The following is a 13772-nucleotide window of genomic DNA, read 5'->3' on the forward strand; positions in this document are numbered from 1 at the left end:
ATTCGTACAGTATGTTCCCACTCATGGATGGGGGCATTTTGAGAGTATGCGGGGAAGTTTTTTGTTTCTTTGTTTTAATTGAAATATAGTTGATTTACAATGTTGTGTTAGTTTTTGATATACAGCATGGTGATTCAGTTATACATATATATTCTTTTTCATTGTAAGCTGTTACAAGTTAGTGAATATAGTTCCCTGTGCTGTACAGTAGGATCTTGTTGTTTATCTACTCTGTGTGTAATGTTTGTATCTGTTAATTAGGGGAGGTTTTTGGGTATCATAATCACACTAGTAGGAGTGGGAAGTGATACTTGGGATTAGTGGGCAGGGGCTGGGGATGCTAGATGATCTAGAATTCTCAGGAAAGTTCTGCACATAAAAGGATGAATGCTTATGCATTCTCCTTGGTTTTCAGATGTCTCTCTAGACATATACATGTGTAAAAAACTCATATATATGATCTGAACCTAGACATCAACTCCATTTCACTCAAAGCATAAATGTTTTTTGTTCCATGGTTTTAATATAAATTTTCTAGGAAAGCAGCTGTTATGTAAATATAGGCAAGAATGTACTTTGTTTTGTTTGGAATTTTACCAAAAGTAGTTCACCATCTTGGTAGAACCATGTGATTCATGCTGGTGTCATTCCTATGACAAATCAACACATTTGTTTATCAGTCTGTTTTTGTAGCCGTGACATTCAAGTTAAAGCTACAGGAGAAAGACAAGTATTGTAATTATTTCACTTCTATGTGAAATATAAAAAACAAACAAAACCAAAATAAGTGAACAAACCCAACCAAACACAAACACATCAATACAGAAGATAGAGTAGTGGTTACCAGAGGGGAAGTTGGGGGAGGGAGGGGTAGGCAAAATGAGTTTTAAAAAGAATCAACTGTGTGATGACAGATGGAAACTAAATTTTTGGTGGTGAGTATGCTGTGGTGTATACAGAAGTAGAAACATAATGTTGTGCACATGAAACTTATATAGTGTTATAAACCAATGTTCCCTAAGTAAAAAATAAAAAGAGAAGACTACTCAAAGGTCCAAACATCTAACTTCTTCACTCTGCCTTCTAATGAAGTCATGCCTGAGCATTTCATATATTATTTCATTATAAATTGCTTTGCTTTTAATTTTCCTACATATTATAGCTAAAGTATTGTATTATTTTTTTTAATAAATTGCTTATGTATATACAATATATTATCTGTGCATCTCAACTCAGGATAATAAAGCAAGTATTACAAAATGTTTGCTATGAAAAGGGAGTGTTGGGTCTGATGCGGCTGAGAGCCATGCTCTAGAATTGTATTTAATGTCATGAAAATACATTAACAATGTAAGGTCAAGTGAAAAAAAAGTAAATTCAAAGCTCTACGTATGGATTGGTTCCATTTTTATAAAGAATCAAACAAAAAACTAAAATTTATAAGAATTTGCACTCCTCTCCCCATAATGCCTTATGGGATCACAGTAACCCAATTGCAGAGGCCTCCTCTTATGCGCTATATAGTTTTGTAGCATTTTGGTCAAATAATTTGCTGTATTTCAATTAGAGAATTATAGAAGTGTATTGATTTCCCAGGAATCAGATAGAAAATGAAATATGGATTCTAAATTTAAGCCAAGTCATTTAACTTTCATAAGTCTATTTTTTTAGGTGAAAACCCTTAAGATATATGATCAATAACATAAGATTTCCAGCTTTCTGGTTCTATGATTCTAAAGCAAAACTTTGCTGATTATATAGGTGAAGGTAGTGTTTCCCCAACTATTCTCTACTTGGGGGCATTTATGGGTGTTAAGCAAATAGAATTCTGTGGTTAATATGTCTGAGAAAACACTGGCTAAATGGAGTAAAACATGTTTCTTTAGGTAAGACTTTTCAATTTTCTTGTTAAGCTTAAGAATATTGTGAATTTTCAAGAGAAGTGCAGGATGCAGCATTTCCTGTACATATTTGACCACAGAATCTCCCCTCTCCCTATACCCTGAGAATCTCATGGAAGTGGTGTTCAGCACAGAGGGTGCTGGGACACACTAAGATGGTGTATATTTTAGTATATTTTAGAAAAGTTTTTATTTTCCAGAGACTGAATCTCTGTGGTTAGTTTTCAGGCATTACAACAAGCATTAGAGAAAATAGTTTTTGTGTAATGATTCTCTTAAATCATGTTATATATTGGAATCAGAACTTTTAAGTTCAGGTTGCTAGAAGGAAGGAACTGAAAAGGTTAACAAAAGAACACAAATTGTAATGTGTGATGAGCATGAGTCATTTTAGAGCTAAAGGGTGAAATAGAGGCTCTCTTCACATCGAAAGATTGATCTGTTTCAAAAAAAAAATCTGTCCAAAAACACCAGGTTTGGTTAGCCTACTCAATTAAAATAAGTCTAAAAGTTATTTAGAAAAAAAGTTAAGTAGAAGAAACGTAATATTATACGTGGAAAATAAATAGGAAGAAATTAGATGATTTGAAATATTAGAAATAGTGTGCTTTCTTGGTTATTTTTGAGGATTAGGCCACCAATATAAACAAGCTAAATTAAAAAGTGGAGTATAATTCTAGAAAGAACACAAATAACAAGATTATCCCTGTTGCAGAAAAGAGCATAATTTCTTTAACTAGTGATTATCTTAAAGGTCAGCTGGTGGAAGTTCACTGAATTTGATTTGTGTAGGTGTATCAGCAGTTGGTATTAGTTAAAAAAAAACCCTAAGGGTTGACATTTAAAGAGTTATTTTAGATTATATAAATTTCAAATTTCAAAATGTAAATTATTTAATGAGTGGATTATCTGTTGAAAATTTTTAACAGCTAGTTTATTTGCCCTGCCATACATGTGTTTCTGGGCCACAGTTTCCTGCACATGATGGTTTATGGAAACTAATCTTTTTTTTCCTTTTATTATGACTGTATTATTCTTTTTGATCAGTTTGTTTTGGTTTCATTTGCAAGGATTGTCAGCTATCTCTAAATTGCCTCTTTGTCTTCTCTCCTGTGTATCTATTATGTCTTTGATTAATCTGCCTTTTTAACTTACTTTTTAAATGCAAACTAATCTTAATAACATCATGAAAGTAAGTCTACCATCAAAATAAAAAAACAAAACAGTCAGATAATGGATTCTAAAACCAATTTAAGGCTTAACTAACATATAAGGTCCTTAAGGGCAAAATCAATAGGGAAATCTGTATTTTACCAAATAGTTATTAAGTATCTACAGGCAACAAGTCATTGATCTAGATTTCTGGGGGAGAAAGCTGTTATCACTCTAATCCAGGGTCCAAATTTATCATCAATTTTTGTGAGTCAACCAGATAGTATGTGTCTTCCTATGGGAGGCAACATGACACACACAATGTACCTGTGATATAGTCTAGCCAAAAATACTTAATTTCATTCCATTCAAGTTTTGGATGTAACATCCAGGTTACAGAAAGCACAGGGGATAGTGGAACAAAACAAATGATAACACAAGGAAGCATGAGGCAAACCGGGAAGTGTGACATTCTCCAGAACAACTGTCCTGGTTCCTTCAGCAAGTCAGGGGCAGAAGAACAGGACAGAGCTAGATGAAGACAGACTTAACCATATTAACTGGATGCAAAGGGCCGCTGGGTCTAAAGTGCAACTCCCCACTTTCTTTTTCACATCAGATGGAGTAAACTGTGTCTCTAGCTCCAAAGTGTTAGTTGGACATCTGGGCAGAGCCTCCTCAGTGCCTCCCTCCGGGAGAACATGGCCTGCCATCTCTCTCTGTTCCACCTGTCGCTGCCTGTCCACCATTCTCCTTCTTGCTGATCCAGCTTCTCACGTACCGTAGGCTAAGTCAGCCAACCAGCCATTTTCATTTCTGTGGGAAAGAATCCCTGAAGTTGGCCTCAGCCCAATAGTGTAGCTAGTTCAACAGTCTCTTTAGCACAGTATGGGACATATTTTTAGAGACTATGTGATAAATGTCCTTTATTGACAGGGAAAAATTCCAGCAAAATGTACTTGGTTTTTGAAAGAAATATAAAAAAGCTTCAAATAGCATATTTAGAGAACATGAAGTACCAATTCCCCCGAGTACTTTCAGAAAATTATGGTACTATGCATGTTTTCAGAGTAACGTGCCAGATAGTGAAATCTTGATGAAATGTACACTGTCTTTCTACCTGTTTGTTTTTTGAGGCATTTCTACTTCTCTGTTGAATGTGCCGATATTTTAACTTAAAAGTATGCAATAAGAATAAAAGCAAAAAGAAATCCAAAGGTTGAACATCTTTATTCTTTTGGAAATTTGGAATTTCATGGAAATTTCTCATCTGAAAAATCATCCCTGTAGCAACTGACTATAACTTTATTAACAGATTCACATTTCAGTGTGAGGCCTGGGTTGATGTCATATAGTCTTTCTTTGATTTCAATCCCTAGCTCTTGCTTGCTGCACAGAACTGCAGGTTGCCCTGAAAAACAAGAACAAGGAAAACAGAAAAGCATTTCCTTTCTCAATCCTTTTAGCAAGAGAACACGGTGACATCGGTATTTTGGTAAAGCAGTTATGTGAGTCAACCCAAGCATGAGCATGTAATCTTCTTCCATCCACCAAGAGTTGGTCAGGTAAAAATATTAATTTAATTTATCAGACAACTGTAAGTCCAGTGCTATTAAAGGAAGGAAAGAAGAAAAAAGTAAGGTAGGGGGGTAGGTTGGTTCTAGGGAACTGCTTAGGTTGTGCTGTCAGAAAACAAGGCATTTTGGCTGATAATAAAGAAGTTCATTTCAGGAAAAGAGCCAGAAGAAATATTTCTTTTAACCATTTACTTGTCTTCTTATAATAGCATAATTAGAAGACATAATATATAGATTTTTTGTTATTCTTATTTCTCATAATATTTTCACTTCGTTATCTTCAAGTTGTTTAGGGTATATAATGTCTTGTTTTTATTCCCGTTTTTGACAGACATGGAAGCTGCAAAATGAAAAGCTGGGCAAATTACCAAAGGTAGCAAAACTATTAATGACAGAATAGGAAATAGTGGGTGGGTATAGCTCAGTGGTAGAATGCATGCTTAGCATGCACGAGGTCCTGGATTCAAACCCCAGTACCTCCATTAAAAAAAGAAAAAGAAAAAGAATTGAAAGTAGAACACATCACTCCTGCCTTCCAATCCAGTGCAAAAAAGATATGTGTATTTCCACAATTTTTCAGGCTATGGTTACCTGGAGATTATTTGTGAAGAGATCTCTTGAATTGAACACATGCTTTAAGCATTTTCTACTTGTGGTTGTATCTTTTAATTATGCCAGTGTGTTTTGTTATTGTGATTTTTTTTTTTCACTTAGGTAGAATCTGATGGAAGAGAGCACAGTAGCAGCTCCTTGAAAATATCTTTGAAAAATTCACAATACTAATATGTCAGCACAAGCTTGTATACTATATTTATTAACTTAGTTAAGAAACATTGTCTACTACTTTCAAGCTTAACATTTACTATTTTGTTTTCTATTTTTTTTTATTTCTACTAACATTTACTATTCATGCCAACCCTGCAAACATGTATTATATTTATATTTCAGATGAAATTGAGCAACTTGCCTGGGATCATATATAGTAAGTGGCAGAGCCAGAATTTGTACCCAGATTGGTCTTACTCCAAAAGCCATAGGATCTCTATGATATCAAGTTTACATGTCAGAGTCCCTTCTTGCAAAGTGCTGTGGGTGTTCAGATAGGGAGTAAGATATATCTGGTTGGGGGAGAGGGATGGATGCAGAAGATTTAATGAAAGAAGCATTAGAGCTCAGTGCTTGAAAAATGTGATTGTTTGATCATGTAAAATGAAAGGTTGAGAAGTGTAAGCCAAGAACAATGTAAACAAAGGTATAGAGAGGGAAAGTCAGAGCATATTAAGGGAGCAAGTCTGTATGGATGAAACCTAGAGTGAGTGAAGGAGAAATGTGCTAAGTTTGGAAAGGTGTTTGAGGTTATAAAGGACCTTTAACAAAAGGCAATGAGGAGTCTTTACTGACTACCAGTGGCTTACAAATGTAGGTATGAATGTAAAACACACAGTCCTAAAATGTCAATGGTATCTGGGTTAGGAGAATGGCCCTCTTAAGAGGTTTTTTTTAAAAAAAAATTTATAAGCAATAATGGAATCCTTCTACTTGACAACATCGAATTTAAATATAGTGTTTGGGATACCAGAAAACAAAAACAAGAAACAATTGCTACTGAGAGAGAGAGAAAGAGATGGGGTGGTCGGGGGTGTGGGGGGGGGAGACAAAGATATTATTCGTTTGTAAAAACATACCATGAAAATTTTATCGAAAGTATCTTGCTTTAATTTAAACATAAATCTGCTTTGCAACTTAAAACTTTTAGTTATGAAACTCAATACAATGCTTTAACTCTATTTCTTTGGACTCATCAGGTATTCAGTGTTGAGGTGATGGATTGTATATATGCTGCACTTATACTGAAGATCCCCAGGAGTTTATTTCTGCTGTGGTTAACTGAAACAGTTTTCCAGTTTCCCTTTCAGCTAGTTGTGTCCTGTCATTAAGTTTTGGCCAATGAATTCTAAACAAATTTTTTTTTGGTGGGTCTTCTGGAATAGTGCTTAGGAGTGGGAATAATTTTTGCTCTAGCAGGAAAATGGATAGGATAGTTGAGATCCCAGTGACTGTAATATCTGTGATAACCTCTTTGATGCCTTTGAACAGACTAGAAAGAAGCACTCATCCTTGCAGGTGAATTAGAAACAGTTCCTCTTCTGGGTAGATGCCGTACCTCACAGTATTGAGACATCACTGGCTTCTTGGTTGGGCACCTTTGCAGTAAACAAAATGCACAACCATGTGAGATGGCCCTGGCAGCCATATTGGTTTATGAGGCAGGAAAGAGATGCATGATCTAAAGATAGCAAAGCCAAAGACAGAAGGAGACAGGTCCTGCTGACCATGGATGTGCCATATCAGTCCTGAACTGACAATTTCCAGAGCTGTTTTTTGTAAGATAAAAATACAATTTATTTCATCTGTGACTGTTATTTCTGATTTCTTTTATCAGCAGCTAATTGCTAGTAAATTAAGACACATGGCGTGATTTGAGAAGTGCTACCATTAATTAATGAATTAAATAAATGTTCCTTGAGCATCATGTGTCAGACACTCTGTTATGTGCTAAGGATAAAGGCAGAGTTCACAGTCTAGGATGTGAACAACAGATGTGCACTTACATAGATAATTGCAGTATACTGTGATATGGTTGTTCAGTTTGCATATTGCATAAAAACATCTGGCCAAGAGGTGAGTGGGGGCTGTGCTTTGACAGACTGCATTCATCCAGAGGGGGAAGTTCTCTAGTTCATCTCCACAAATGAGACGCCTTTTAAAAAAAAGATTATAATTCCACTGACAATAATGCCTTATTGTCATTTAGTTTAGTGATTTTCAAATTTATTTTAGCAGCAGTTAGCCTTCTTTGAAACAACTTTCATGCAGAAATACAATGTATTAATTCAGATGTTTTGGTTATAGAGGTCTAACTCAAATTAGTTTAGATGTCAAATCTACTAGTTAATTTAACCACACTTATTATAATATCAGTGGGCCCAGTGTGCTAAGTAAAGACATACTAGGGCTTTTAGAGAAGGCTTTATAAAGGAAGTGATGCCTGAGCTAAATCATGAAAGATGATTCCAAGAGACGGACAAAATAGGAAAAGAGCATACTATGCTGGGGAAACAGCATGTGTAAAGATATGTAGGGGAGCATGTCCTGTCTCAGAAATGGCAATAGTTCATTAAATGCCAGAGGTGAACGAAAGAGAGGCTAATGTTTAAGTGGCTGCAGGTCATCATGGTAAGTGAGAGGCATATGATTAAGGGACAGACATGCTTGGGAAACTAGGTTTTAGTTTATAAATTATGGTAAGTCATTGAAAGATTTTAAAAAGCGGAGTAATATGAATAGAGTATGTTTCAGGAGGATGTTGGGATTGTACTTAGTAGGGGTACATTAATAGACAAAATGCAAAAAAGCTCAGGCAAGAGGTGACAGGGTAACTTAAGACATTAGTAGTTCATTGGGATGGAGTCAATAGAGTGATGAAAACATTAAGTAGGCCAAACTGATCATAGGGAGGATGGGAGAGAAAAGTTAAGGATGATTCCTAGGATTCTGAGTTGGGTGAACCTTCATACGATTACATGACCATCAGCATGGTGGTACCATTTTTAATGGGAGAGAGTCACACAAGGCCAGGAATAGATTTTGGAGGAAAGACAAATGAACTTGATTTTAGACATACTGATCTTGAAATATGTGCAGACTGTCCAAGTGGAGATACCCAGGAAGAAATTGACAATATCTTCCCATTAAGCAGTGTCTGAAACTGCCATTGTTATAATTTATTCTTGTAAGTTAAGGTTATATCTCTAAGTAATTGCCTCTTAAAAATACCACTGGGATGGCCAACAAGTGCATGAAAAGAAGCTCAGCATCACTAACTGTTAGAGAAATGCAAATCAAAACTACAATGAGATATCACCTCACACCAGTCAGAGTGGCCATCATTCAAAAGTCCACAAACAATAAACGCTGGAGAGGGTGTGGAGGAAAAGGAACCCTCCTACACTGTTGGTGGGAATGTGAATTGGTGCAGCCACTATGGAGGACAGTATGGAGGTTCCTGAAAAAACTAAAAATAGACTTACCATATGATCCATCAATCCCACTCCTGGGCATATATCAAGAGGAAGATATAATCTCAAAAGACACATGCATCCCATTGTTCACAGCAGCACTATTTACAATAGCTAAAACATAAAAACAACCTAAATGTCCAGTGACAGATAAAGAAGATGTGGTATATATATACAATGGAATACTACTTAGCCATAAAACAGAATAAAATAATGCCATTTGCAGCAACATGGATGGACCTGGAGATTGTCATTCTAAGTGAAGTAAGTCAGTAGGAGAAAGAAAAATACCATACAATATCACTTACATGTGGAATCTAAAAAAAGACAAATGAACTTATTTACAAAACAGAAACAGACTCACAGACATAGAAAGCAAACTTATGGTTACCAGGGAGAGAAAAGGATAGGAAGGGATAAATTGGGAGTTCAAGATTTGCACCTCTTAGAGAGTGATGGAAATGTTAGTTATGTTGACTGTGGTGGTGGTTTCATGGGTATATACAATTATCAAAATTCATCAAATTGTACATCTGAAATATGTGTAGTTTACTGTACAGGAATCATACCACAATAAAGGTGTTAAAAAATACCACTGGGAAGAATTAAACAGATGACAGGGTACTGTAATGAGAGAACAACTGAACTAGGCATCTATAAATCAGTCCAACACTGACTTTGCCATCGACTGCCTGGGTGATATTCAGCAAGTCACTTTGCTTCAGGTTCCTCATGTGGAAAATGAGGAAGTAAGACCAGGTGATCTTCAACATCTGGGAGTTGACCACAATTCAAATAGTAATATTAACTTACTGTAGTTCAGTTCAGTGGTTTTCAAACTTATTTAGCAGCAGTTAGGCTTCTTTGAAAGACCCTTCATGCAGAAACACAACGTATTAGGATGTTTTGGTTGCAGAGTTCTAACTCAAGTTACCTTAGACATAGAAGAGAATTTACTAGTTAATTTAAGCATATTTTGTGAAAAGGTGCAGCTGGACTTCATGGATGACTGGAACCTGAGACTAGTGCACCACCAGGACTTACTCTCTACACTTCCTGTGTGATGGATTCATTCCACACAAGGCAGTATGCAGCCACTGGCCACTCTCAAGACTTCCATCTTTCTTTCTCATCTCAGACTACTGCTATGGTGGACAAGCCCTTCTTCCCTTCATTCCACGTGAAAACATTCTGGGGGATAATTCTGCTTGCTTTGGCTTGAGTTATATGCCCACCCTGTAGTCAAGAAGTTGGGGGATTCTCTTGAGCTGCAACTGTCCCTAGAATCACCTGTTTATAGTATAGGCAGGAATAGTTCCCTCCAAGGAAAGGAGCATTGTTTACAGAAAAAGGGAAGTTACCAGGCAGTCAATTAGATGGTCAATATGTAAAACAGATAAAAACAAAGGTTTCTAGTTGAGATCCCACCTACCCGGTCCCCTCTGTGTACACTGGGTGGCTTGGGATGCGTACCTCTGAAGACCTCATGAAGATCATTGGAGTACCACATGAAAATAACTGATTTTATTGATTGGATAGCATGCCAGGTGTCTCCAGATCCTTGAAAAATTGAAACACTAGATATTTATTGATGGTGGTGGTACTTACCCAGTAGAACATTTCTGGAATATGGGAAAGTACTAGGAAGAGTGGTGCTGATGTTGATGGGGTTGAGGTGGAGATTCTGAATGTTCAGGCATCCAGGAACCTGAGACTGGGGGTGTAGGAAGAAGAAGCAGGAGGACACCAAGATGAACTTTGCCTACCTTGTCATTTTATCCAGGACTAGCTTATCAAAGACACACTGTTAAAAATGGTGGAAAATGTTTATCTTTGGCCAAGAGAGTGGGATGGTCCTTGGTGTCATCCACAGTCATCCTAGAGAAAGGAACAAATGGGAAGTTGATGGAAAGAGAGAACTGATGGATTGGAAGAGGGGTAGAGACAATGAGCAAAGCCACATTTCTTGGATGAATATATCCATGGTATATGATACTTTAAAACTATTAGAAATAAAGTAATGGTGATAGAGGCAGAGAGAGAAAGAGGAATAAGATGAGTAAAGGTGGGAAGGTGGAGAGGAATGTAGTTCAGTAAAAGGAAGACTATGTCACTGGAATATAGTTTGGAAGCCCTATCAGGAGGTCCGAGAAGTAAACATTCAAGATCATCTTGATTAGTACCTATTTAAAAGTTGTACTAATAAATATCAGGTAAATTACATTTAATTATTTTATTAATTATAACTTACTACATAATTTAAATGTAACACCTTCCTTGAAGTTTTGTAGCTATTAGTGTAAAAGTGTGTACTAAAATCAGTAAAGTCAAGTTTAATTGATTCTTTATCAAATAGTAATAATGTCCTTAAATTACAAAATTTAAATCTGCCTTTTGAGCAAGCTGCTCAACAAAATTTCAGAAAACAAAGGAACATAGGTATAAGGGAACTTATAGGCCCAGCTACCTGTGCTACTAATAGAAAAAATATGGAGAGATCAGATTTACTCAGATAAAATATTAATTGCTAATTTGGAAAAGACACAGGTGTTCACTAGAACATCAAGTACTTTTTTTATCTGCGAAGTAACGAACCAATTCTGTAATAATACAAATAAACATAACTGTTTTCAGAACAAGTTGTACCTACACAGTGCTACTACTAAACCATTTTGGTCAAAAAGGACTTAGTTAAGCCAAAAGTTTTCACTTGGATAAATCACTTCTTTAAAGATATATTTTCTTACTGGGTTCTTATTTTCCGTCTTAATTTAAAAATGGCAACATCTGTCAAACATGAAAAATTTCCACCAGATAAGCTATCAAAATCAGGCTACTTTTCTGTTGCAAACTCCGATCTGCTATAAAACTGCTTATGGCTTCAGGGTTGTTGGAATGTCTTTTGAATTGGAGTCTCATGAGGGAGTTTTTTTTTTTTTTTTTGGTAATATTTGTGAAGATTTAACTTGTCAGCATTTGTACAGTGCCAACTATTTGAAAATGATTATTTCTCCAATCTCAAACTCCTCACTGCGAGTGAGAAAAACAACAATCTATTTTTTGGATGATATAGTGTCACTTGCTGTGAAAATGTTGTTTTCCTGTTTTTAGTGAGAGAATTGATCTATTTGCTATCGTATAAAGGGAACAGTCCTGAGAATAGAGATTATTGAAACAACCTGCATTTAACTGACCTTTTTATAATAAAATCCACTACTCTCAACTATGAATGTCACATTTATGAATATTCAATGGATTGTGAATATTCAGTATTTAAAATTTAGAGGCCAACAATGAACATGGTCTATATAAACCTGAACTTCAGGACCAGCAAACCCCAGCATTTATTAGTGCTTTTTTAACATCCACAAAGGTGATCCCCTTTGCTCACCCTACTCACTACTGCTGGTCAGCTTGTGAGACAGGCAGGTATCACCCTGCTCAAGTGAGACTGCCAGTGCCATCAGCTTTATCCTCCTGGGCATTGTTGTGACTATTAATTTTGCATCATCTTTCATACTTTCATTTCTGCTTTCTTATATGAGAATTTCCTGTTTACAGGTCTGCTTCCCCTATGACTATGAGCTACTTAAGAATAGGGACTGTAGGGGGACGGTATAGCTCAGTGGTAGAGCACAGGCTTAGCATGCGTAAATTCCTGGGTTCAATCCCCAGTATCTGCATTACATAAATAAACAAATCTAATTACCTACCTGCCCCCAGCGGAAAAAAAAAAAAGGACTATATCTGCTTATCTTTGTATCTCTGATGCAAAATGCAATGTTTGGAACATAATACATTCTCCATATTTGTTTGTTTATTATGAAATAGCTAGTAATTATGTATTTACAGGTATTTAAAGAAGCTTAAATCTGTGAGGATGTTCCATCATCCAATTTATATTTTTCAGGCGTTTATTTTCCTCTTTTCTTCAACTTTTGGTAGTATTTCTCTTTGGGGCAAGTGTTTCTGTGCCAAGGAGAAATGCTGTGGCAAGTGGCCATTGAGGCAGGTTTACTATTCTGGGCTCCCGAAGCGAATTGTCTGGCTTGCTGCTTACAAAGCCCAAGGTAATTAGTCATTATATGTTAGTCTAGAATCAAGATAGTTGGGATTGAGTGGGATTTCTTCTAGGACTAAGGCCATTTTCAGACCTATTACAGAAGCTGGTATGGGGGTGATGTTGCTAGGGAGGGAAATGGAAACTTAATGTAGGTCTCCAGGGGCTTCTCCAGTCACTCACCATACTTCCTGGTGACAAAGATTAAAGTGATGCAATTATTCTTCAGCAGTGGTGGACTCTTTAACAGCTGATCAGTTCTGGCTAAATAATGATTTGCATTTTTACTGCAACTTTTTCTCCCAGGAGAGGAAGGCCTTTTACGTTTAATAATAGGGCCTAAGATTAATTGCAATCAACACCAAGTGCTTTATGTGCTAAACAACACCCCTGTGGGGGAAAAAAGTACTAAAAACTGTTAATACACCCTTGACCAACACTGGTAAGTACACAAGCCAGGAACATTCATTGGGAAAGAGATTGTGCAAAGCAGTATTCTGCCTCTTGAGCTGGTAGAGTTTGTTTTTGGATTGCTGGTGGTAAAAGCTGAAGCTGACCCACAAGAACAAAATCAAACTCCATACACTTAAAATGTCAAGGCCACGTTCACCAAGTAAACACGGATATTTCTAGTTTACATTTTGACATTTTCATTCTGTAGCCGGCACTGCCAAACACACGTAGTAGTATCCTGCGTGGGGAGAATTAGAAAATAAATAGGACAGGGTTATCGCAGAGGGTCACAGGTTCTGTTATTTACCTCTCACGATACAACTTACAGATGCTACCCGTTAAAAAAAATCAAACCACTGAAGATGCCAGGAAACATTTCCTTCGGTGACTTCCTTCACCTCACCTGGCGTCCGATTAGCCACCCAGACCAGGGTTCGGCTTTGGGGCCAGGCTGCCTCCGGCGAGCGTGCAGTAAACAGCGCCGCGTCCACGCACGAGCACCGGTTGAGGCGGGCTCGCCAGTCTTTTCTCCATCCTCCCCCACCCCGTG

The 13772-nt window shown here is 36.8% G+C and overlaps 1 long non-coding RNA gene across 1 annotated transcript; it reads right to left on the minus strand.

The window, feature by feature from the left end:
• Window positions 1–4277: 4277 nt before the first annotated feature.
• On the minus strand, window positions 4278–13759 carry LOC106731142. Its single transcript, XR_001367560.2, has 3 exons — window positions 13626–13759; window positions 10476–10587; window positions 4278–4464 (listed from the first exon to the last, which is right to left on the minus strand). It is a non-coding gene; the product is annotated as an uncharacterized LOC106731142 (long non-coding RNA).
• Window positions 13760–13772: the final 13 nt, after the last annotated feature.

The sequence above is a fragment of the Camelus ferus genome, chromosome 2, assembly GCF_009834535.1.
Source record: "Camelus ferus isolate YT-003-E chromosome 2, BCGSAC_Cfer_1.0, whole genome shotgun sequence".
NCBI classification, from domain to species: Eukaryota; Metazoa; Chordata; class Mammalia; order Artiodactyla; family Camelidae; genus Camelus; species Camelus ferus.